The sequence below is a fragment of the Musa acuminata genome, chromosome BXJ2-3 (genome assembly GCF_036884655.1).
Source record: "Musa acuminata AAA Group cultivar baxijiao chromosome BXJ2-3, Cavendish_Baxijiao_AAA, whole genome shotgun sequence".
Taxonomy (NCBI): Eukaryota; Viridiplantae; Streptophyta; class Magnoliopsida; order Zingiberales; family Musaceae; genus Musa; species Musa acuminata.
The window spans coordinates 8,021,238-8,031,138 of NC_088340.1; the positions used below are offsets into that span (position 1 = coordinate 8,021,238).

The 9,901-nt window shown below is 34.0% G+C and overlaps 1 long non-coding RNA gene and 1 pseudogene across 1 annotated transcript; one reads left to right on the forward strand and one right to left on the reverse strand.

The window, feature by feature from the left end:
• Window positions 1-4,017: 4,017 nt before the first annotated feature.
• Window positions 4,018-5,422, forward strand: LOC135607204 (uncharacterized). The gene is made up of 3 exons (XR_010485113.1): window positions 4,018-4,626; window positions 5,003-5,107; window positions 5,291-5,422. It is a non-coding gene; the product is annotated as an uncharacterized LOC135607204 (long non-coding RNA).
• Window positions 4,793-6,642, reverse strand: LOC135607203 (cytochrome P450 71A1-like; annotated as a pseudogene).
• Window positions 6,643-9,901: the final 3,259 nt, after the last annotated feature.

Here is a 9,901-nt window from a genome sequence, read left to right on the forward strand (position 1 = left end):
AATGATTATTTGATTTATATTGATCTCTTAAGCTTAAGTGAATTTTAATATTGATTTAATTATTAAAATTTTATTTTTAAATTAGCATAATAGTTTTAATTTATTTAATTAGATATATCTATGTTTCAAGAATTATGTGTGAATTTCTATAATGTAATTAGTTTTAAATTTAAGATTATGAATTTAAAGTTTTAATTAATGAATTTGAGTTATTCTTTAATAATTTTAAATATTAAATTTTAATTTGATAAGAGGAGTCTAATTGGGTTCTAACTTGAGTCAAGTTGATCGATTAAAGCGAATCGACTCATCCCATGTGGTCATGTATGATCTAGCTCATGTGACCAAGTATAACCTAGCTCATGTGACTCGACATAACTCAATATATGTGGCCGGGTAGGAGCCAACCCATATGGTATATACAATCCAACCCATGTGGCCAGACATGACCCAACCCATGTGACTAGATATGATCCAATTCATATGGCCATGTATGACCTAACCCATGTGGTAAGGTACGACCCAACTATGTGGCTAGGCATGACCCAACCTATGTGGCTAGGTACGATCCAGTTCATTTGGTCATGTATGACCTAACCCATGTGGTAATGTATCACCCAACCATATGACCAGGCATGGGCCAACTCATGTGGCTAGGTACGATCCATGTGGTCATATATGACCCAACTCATATGGTAAGGTACGACCCAACCATGTGGCTAGGCATGGGCCAGCTTATGCGGCTAGGTACGATCTAGTCTATGTGGTCAGATACAACCTCAACTCATGTGTCTAGGTACGACCAACTCGTGAGCCAAGCATGACCTAGTTCAATGGTAAGACTCAGCCCAATTTATAAGTAAGGCTTAGCTTAGTCCACGAAGTTAAGCTTATCCAACTATACGATTGACATTAAACATATCATCGCTCCTTTTATATAACCTATTGTACCTCAACTCAACATATTACTTGGAATATGCATATGCAACGTATGTGCTCATCCAAGACTCAAGTGGGTTGGTTCAGTTTTGGTTAGCACTGTACGATATAGTCTGATTTTCTCTCTCTCTATTGGTTTGAGCTTGTTAATTAATTAAATCAGATAGGTTTGATCAGTTAAAACCAGTTTATGGTAATTCAAAACTAACTTGACTAGTTCAAACCTATTTGACCTAATCGAGATCAATCAAATCTAAATTAGATGATGATTAAATCTATAAAGATTTGAGATTGGTTCTATTAGATCATAATTGAATTGAGTTTGGTTTAAGTCAATTAAGTTATTTCAATTAGGATTTTGGTTGATTATGGATTATTGAGAGATTGATGTTTCATGCATTTATAGTTTAATGAATTTAAATAATTTATCTAAAGATGTCATTTGAAAATGATTATTGGTTTTCTACTATGATATTGATATGATTATTATTATGTAGTAGATATGACTAGGCTAGTAGTCCACATTGGAAGTGCAACATATGAAAGGAGCTACGGGCTCATCATAATGTGAAGCTACCAATGAACATAGTATAGTAGATTTACATTAAGTATGGTCTCTCATAATATTTAATCCTATTGATTTCTTGATGCATGCTGAGTGAATGGATGAGTTAAATAAATGATCATGGATGTTTATATATCTTTACCGAGGGCAGGTATGGTAATTCCCTTTGGGGATTAGCAGGTCATCAGATGTGATGGTTAGACGGTTTCTCCATCCAGGGAGGAACGTGTCCCCACTTGAGCGGGTGAGGGGTACCACTCCATCCATTATTAGGAGTGCCATTTGGATTATCTTCATCCATTATTGGGAGGAATCCATCTCATGAAATATGCCTCTCCATCCGTTGTTCGGAGAGTACATCATCGGGTGATGTACACCTTTGTTATTATGTATGTGTTGTATGTGGTCGATGTATGATTTTGTTTATTATGTAAGAAATTATCATCTTTTTTTTTCATGAGTTTTATGATGAATCGATATATTATCATTTTATAAATATTAAATATTATTATTTTATAAATATTAAATATTATTTTAATAATTATTTTGAGGTTCGAGCATGTGTTATTGTTGATATGTTTTTATTTTATATTTATTTTTAGAGTAATCAATTATTTTATAATAATTCAAAGCTTGACTAAAAAGGATTTGTGATCCTAGAAGATGTGATTTTTTGTAATTAATAAAATATTAATTATTATAAAAATAATAATTTAAATTTAAAATAAAAAATTATGAATAATAAATTACTGATTTATTATTCTTTTTATAAATCCACATCAAGAAAACTTGTAGTTGGTGGAACTATGCTTATCAAGATTCTGTACTCCATGGTGGGACCTACACCTAAAACTATGGTCTCTCTGGCCAACACCTGGCTTAAATCTTTTGTCTAGCTACAGAAGAGATCTATAGTTCCATTTGGCTCTATCCTTTGAGGTGAAACATCAACATCTTAGTATCTTAGTTATAGAGGAAGTAAGGATTGGATATTTTGTGCAAACATCCAAAAGAAATCTCCAAAAATAGGGGCCTCTTCTGCCCTTGCCCAAGTCATGATGGTAGAAAGTAATATATATATATATATATATATATATATATATATATATATATATATATATATAAAGAGGATATATTTTCTTATCCTTAATTAAATAGATTAAAAATTAAAAAGAAAGAAGGACATGGAAGTTTATATGTTCTTGCCTAATGATTGTCTAAGAGAAATTGTATATAGTTAAAAAAAAAGTCTAAACAAAGAAAAAAATTGAAAGAGTAAAAAAGATACAAAAGCACTTGTTGATTATACTATTGATTTCTATGTACAACTAATTTAAAAAAAATCTATATTACAAATAGCCTGCTTAAATGATGTTCTAGAGTTTTAATATAACCATATAAATATAATATGATAAGATAAAATAATTTTATCTTTATATAAAGTATTTACAAGTGTAGTAATCATCCAGTTCATCCAGGACATGTCGCAAGGGAAGGGTAATCAAGTCTAAAATTATAGTTTAAGATATTAAAAAAAAGAAATCTTTTTATATGTCTATCTCATTTTATTTTTATTTTCTTAGATTAAATCTTATACAAGTAGTATTACTATTTGAGGAAGAATCACACTTGTAAATGATCCTCTCTTTATTGTACTAATTGCATGTGATTACATCAATATTTTGAGTAAAAAGTTATTCTAATTTAACATTTGATTTTTTTTTAACGTTATGATATAATTTAGAGGGTCTTTGTTGGAATATATCATAATATTAAAGGGACTTGAGCTATAGATATAATGTTATAGATAATGATACTATTTATAAGAAGATGATACTTTGATACTGATAACGGATAAGGAAGAAATAAATGATTGTGAGGTGGTGGGAATATAGTGGAGAAAAGCTCTCACAGTCGTTCACATTTTCACTTGATACAATATCTCCACACACTTGTACATCATGGACCACAGCTATCTATATATAGGGGATAGAGGGTAATTTCTCTAGTACTCTCACAATTATCTAGAAATATTTCTTTGCTCAATATATCCACATTCATTCTATATTTAATCAGGTCATAATTATCTAAATGATCTTTTAATATTATAATTAAATTCATATATTCTAATAAATTAGGTTTATTTTGAACCAATTAGATAGTTCTAAAAAGAAGGATGGAAAACCAAACATTTGACTAAGTTGATTTGGTTATTGGATTAGAAATTTTAAAATATACTTAATTAAATCCAATCTATTAGTTTCTAGATAATCGGAATAACAAATTGATTGAATCAAATTGGGATAATTTTAAAATGCTCAAAAAATAACAAACAAAATATTTGTTTTGGAGTTAACATCACTAAGATGTGGCCATCTTAAAGATTTTTAAATATACTCAATTAAATCTAAAGTTTCTAAAAGATCGGAATGACAAATTGGTTTAATCAAAAGAACAAAATACTTATTAGCTCGGTACATTGCCACAACCATAAATTACCATGAACTCCTACCATTCCCTTATCAACAACATACGCGAGCTACCACCACAAAACGCAAACATGGCCCTTCCTCCCCTCCTGCTCTCCTATCTCCCTACTCTTCTCGTTGTTCTCGCACTGCTGTCTTCACTTCTTCTCGCAGGTCGGAAGGCAAGAGGTGGCTCGGCGACCTGGAAACTCCCTCCAGGCCCACCCAAGCTCCCCGTCATCGGCCACCTCCACCTCTTGGGGAGCAGCTTGCTGCATCGCTTCCTTTGGGAACTCTCCAAGAAACATGGACCTCTCATGCACTTGAAACTTGGTCGAGTCCCCGTTGTCGTCGTGTCCTCGCCGGAGATGGCTAAGGAAGTGCTCAAGATACACGACCTTGAGTGCTGCAGTCGGCCTTCGCTCCTCTCCCTTTCCAAGTTTTCATACGGTCTCTCCGACGTCGCCTTCATCCCATACGGAGAACGATGGAGGCAGCTTCGGAAGTTCTGCACCGTCGAACTCTTCAGCACCAGGAAGATCAACTCTTTTAGGGACATAAGAAGAGAAGAGATGGAGCGAGTGACGAAACTGATATGTTCTCACGCTCGCGCTTCAACCACAGTCAACCTGAGCGAGTTTAGTTGATAGAAGAGTATATACTCTTTTCTCAAAATGAACAATTCAACCACAAAAGTTTTGAAATATAGTCACACACTTCTTTTCATGAAACAATAAATCACAAACTGAAGATATCGCCAGATGTTTTAATTGCACAAATCGACACATATGACTGTCTTTATTCAATCTGATACTTTAACAGGAACATATTAGTACTAATCATTTAAATCACTTGTAAAGTATACAAGCGTATCATTTAAAATACTTAGACATATTACTACTTTAACATGCACAAGCAATTCAGGCTGTTGTTGCATCATATTTGGTGACCATGAGACAAAGAGCATACTCTCTATGTACAGTACCACCAGGGGCTTCCTCCATACTGATGTCCTCCTTCACCATTCCAGGTGGTAAATGCCAATCAAAGGAGTAGAGGAGGTTGGCAAGCACAAGTTCCACCATTAACATTCCAAGATTCTTACCGGGGCAGATCCTTCGACCTTCGCCAAATGGTATGAGCTTGAAATCCTGCCCATTTGCCACCATGGAGTCATGCATGAACCTCTCTGGATCAAAGACATGAGGCCTCCCCCACGAATTGGGATCTCTTCCTATCGCCCAAGCATTCACATACATCCATGTTTTGGGTAGAATATCATAGCCATTTAGCTTAAAGTGCTGCATGGTTTCCCTAGGAAGTAGCAGCGGAGCGGGAGGGTGCAGCCTCATCGTCTCCTTGATGACACACTTGAAGAATGAAGTTGGTGAAGGTCACTCTCCTCCACCTCCCCTTTGCTTCCGACACATCCTCTTACCTCGTCTTGTGCTCTCTTCATCAGCTCAGGTTGTCTGATGAGCTCCGCCATCGCCCACTCCACGGTTGCCGAGGTTGTGCCCGTCCCAGCAATGAAAATATCCTGCACTTGAGCTTGGTTGTTGTGAAAGAGAAAAGGCGTTAACAAGAACTGGATGCTGTGAAAAGGGTGGCATCAACTACCATGAGAACTCCTTTGATGTGGTCTTCTGTTAGACCCTCCTCATCCTTTTGCATGCGGAGCAAAGCATCTAAAACGTCTCCATCCTCTTTACCTTGTTGCCTCAATCGATCTTGGTGGTAATCTATACGGCGTTGGTAGATGGTATCGAGCTTATGATGGGCCCTTTCAAGTCTGGATCTCATCCCACTTAGCCTATCAACCCACCCCAACAATGGTAAGTAATCAGATAAAAACAAGCCACCTACCACCGCTTGGGCTTCTCTGAGCATGTCGTGGAGTTGGATGTCGCCTCCATCGTCGAAGCCAGAGCCAAAGGCAGTTCTGCATGTCATATTGCAGGAAAGCGAGAGCAGCAACTCGCTCAGGTTGACCATGGTTGAAGCACGAGCGTGAGAACATATCAGTTTCGTCACTCGCTCTATCTCTTCTTTTCTTATGTCCCTAAAAGAGTTGATCTTCCTGGTGCTGAAGAGTTCGACGGTGCAGAACTTCCGAAGCTGCCTCCATCGTTCTCCGTATGGGGTTAAGGCGACGTCGGAGAAACCGTATGAAATCTTGGAATAGGCGAGGAGCGAAGGCCGACTGCAGCACTCAAGGTCGTGTGTCTTGAGCACTTCCTTAGCCATCTCCGGCTAGGACACGACGACAACGGGGACTCGACCAAGTTTCAAGTGCATGAGAGGTCCATGTTTCTTGGAGAGTTCCCAAAGGGAGCGATGCAGCAAGCTGCTCCCCAAGAGGTGGAGGTGGCCGATGACGGGGAGCTTGGGTGGGCCTGGAGGGAGCTTCCAGGTCGCCGAGCCACCTCTCTTCTTCCGACCTGCGAGAAGAAGTGAAGACAGCAGCGCGAGAACAACGAGAAGAGAAGGGAGAGAGGAGAGCATGGTTGCGTTCTGTGATGGTAGCTCACGTATGTTGTTGATAAGGGATTGGTAGGAGTTCCTGGTAATTTACAGTTGTGACAATGTACTAAACTAATCAGTATTTTGTTCTTTTGATTAAACCAATTTGTCATTCCGATCTTTTAGAAACTTTGGATTTAATTAAGTATATTTAAAAAATTTTAAGATGACGGGGGTGTATATGGCCACATCTTAGTGAATGTTAACTCCAAAACAAATATTTTGTTTGTTATTTTCTGAGCATTTTAAAATTATCCCAATTTGATTCAACCAATTTGTTATTCCGGTTATCTAGAAACTAATAGATTGGATTTAATTAAGTATATTTTAAAATTTCTAATCCAATAACCAAATCATCTTAGTCAAATGTTTGGTTTTCGATTCTTGTTTGTAGAACTCTCTAATTGGTTCAAAATAAACCTAATTTATTAGAATATATGAATTTAATTAGAATATTAAAAGATCATTTTGATAATTATGACCTGATTAAATATAAAATGAATGAGGATATATTGAGGAAAGAAATATTTTTAGATAATTGTGAGAGTACTACAGAAATTACCCTCTATCCCCTATATATAGCTATGTGGTCCCACCACCTCACAATCAACTATTCCTTATCTGTTATCAGTATCAAAGTATCTTCCAGTATCATTATCTATAACATCATATCTATAGCTAAGTCCCTTTAATTTTATGATATATTCCAAAGAAGACCCTCTAAATTATATCATAACGTTAAAAAAAATCAAATCTTAAATTAAAATAAATCTTTAAATTTTTTACTCAAAATATTGATGTAATCACATAAATTAAAATAAATCTTAGATTAAATCTTATACTACTTATATAAGATTTAATCCAAGAAACTAAACATAAAATGAGATAGACATATAAAAAGATTTATTTTTTTAAATATCTTAAACTATAATTTTAGACTTGATTACCCTTGACTTGGGTCCTATCCTCTGGGTGATCTATAATTAGATACCACACTTGTAAATACTTTATATAAAGATAAAATTATTTTATATTCTCATATTATATTTATATGGTTATATTAAAACTCTAGCACATCATTTATGCAGGCTATTTACAATGTAAATTTTTTTTATGATTAGTTGTACTTAGAAATCAATGTTATAATCCACAAGTGCTTTTGTGTCTTTTTCACTCTTTCAATTTTTTTTTCTTTGTTTAGACTTTTTTAATTATATATAATTTCTCTTAGGTAATCATTAGGCAAGAACGTACATACTTCCATATCCTTTTTTTGTTTTTAATTTTTAATTTATTTAATTAAGGATAAGAAAACATTTTTTTTTGATATATTATTTTCTACCATCAAGCCATGAGTTGGGCAAGGACAAAAGAGGCCACTACTTTTGACCAAACAGATTGAGTCTTTTTCTGGAGATTTTTTTGGATGTTTGCAAAAAATATCTAATCCTTACTTTCTCTAAAGACAGATATGATAAGATAACCGTAAGATATTAATATGTTGATGTTTCACACTTCAAAGGATATAGTCAATTGGAACTATAGATTTCTTCTGTCTGGACAAAAGATTTAAGGAAGGTGTTGGCCAGAGCTTTTCTGACCATAGTTTTAGTTGTAAGTCTCGCCATGGAGTACAGGAAAAGCATAGTTCCACCAACCACATATTTGAGTATTCTTGTCCTTCGGAGAAGATCTTTATCAACATATTAATTATACATTGACATAATAAGTTAAATAGAAAGAATTCAATAAAACCTTAACAAAAAGCTTGGATGGAGGAACCCATTTTCTCTTAGAAATCACCCACTTAGCTGATAAAGTCGAGTGATAACTTAAACTCAAATTATTATAATTTTTATAAGTATATATATTATTCTCAACTTATTTATTCTCGTGATATTTCTTACGTAGGAGATTATACTAAGCAATTCCTTAGTATCATTCTTTTTTTCTTTTTGTCACTCTGTTTGTTCCGTCACTTAAAACCCTTAGTATGCCTTTGATATAATATTTTATAGGAGATTCTTATATTGATTATACACAACTACTTGATAATGGTTTTTTTGAGTTAATGGAGCTTTCACCTTCTTTTCTCTTATTCTTTGAATAGTTTCATTAAGGAGATGACTACAATGGAGATCTTATAATTAATTTTATATATCAAGAAATTTGATTTTTGCTTGAGTATATTTGAGTGGGGATTACTGATCTTATAATTGATCTCACGTATTGAGAAATTTAATTAATGTATGTGAGAGTTACTAAACTATGCTAATCTTGTGTAGGTTTTTAAGCATGTTCTTGGTTGTTGATCTCTAGTAATTGTTTTTGGTTTTTTATTTTTAATTTCTCTTTTGGGTTTTGATTTTTCTCCTCTCTCTCTCGGTGAATATTTATTTTAATATTACTTATTCTATAGTCAAACCAACGCTGAGTTAATTTTTTTATTATTGTAACTATATGTGACTTTACATATTGTAATCCAAGCCCCTTTAACATTAATTTTTCTAATCAACAAAATACTAATCACAATTAATCTTTTTTTTTTTTAGAGAAAGTTCAAATTTTACTGTAGTGCTAGTTTGTACATTATGTTGACAACAAAAATTATGATGAAATATGCTATCAACTTGGAATATCAAGATTGGTAGTGGAATGGGATGCAGAGATCATAATCGAGGAGAATCCCCCTGTTTTCTTTGGAACTAAATTGAGGTTAATAGAAGAAATCATTGGCTACCCTATTCACATTCGTATTGAAATTATAGCTGCATCTCACGCTCATGAACGAGAGGCCGTGGTAAATGGGGCCCGGAGGGGAGATTGCGTGGTCTCGTTTTCATTTTCTTTTTCACAAGATTTTAAGATGACGGAGGGAGTAGGGCAGAATAATTGATTGAACATTGTCCTAAATTTTCTTCGAACCAAAAAAAAGTCAACCTATAAAGCATAATTAATTGGTCATGATTATGATCAGAGTCAGCCAGTATGAGTCTAATTAGTGGATCAATTGATAACATAATATATTTTCAATAAATATTAGAAATAATAAAATATATCTATCAACTTAAAAAATCCATCACATTCCATTATCAACTCAATAAATCTATCAACTTAAACAGAAAAAAAATATCCATCAAGTAAACTTAGAGTATTCCTAATTTTATTCAGAAGCTTTTATTTTGGTTAGAATCTCAACATCACATTCCATTATCAATCTTGATACTCCAGGTCAGCTTTTATGGTCATCGAGTTGATAGAATGCTCCAGTCTCACTAATTTCTTCAAAAATGTAATCAAACATATGAATAAGTTTCTTCAAAAATGATTTAATATATAAATAGGTGTATCCACCAATTAATGATGGCAATATAAAAAAATAAATGTATTGTTGTCTCATAAATTG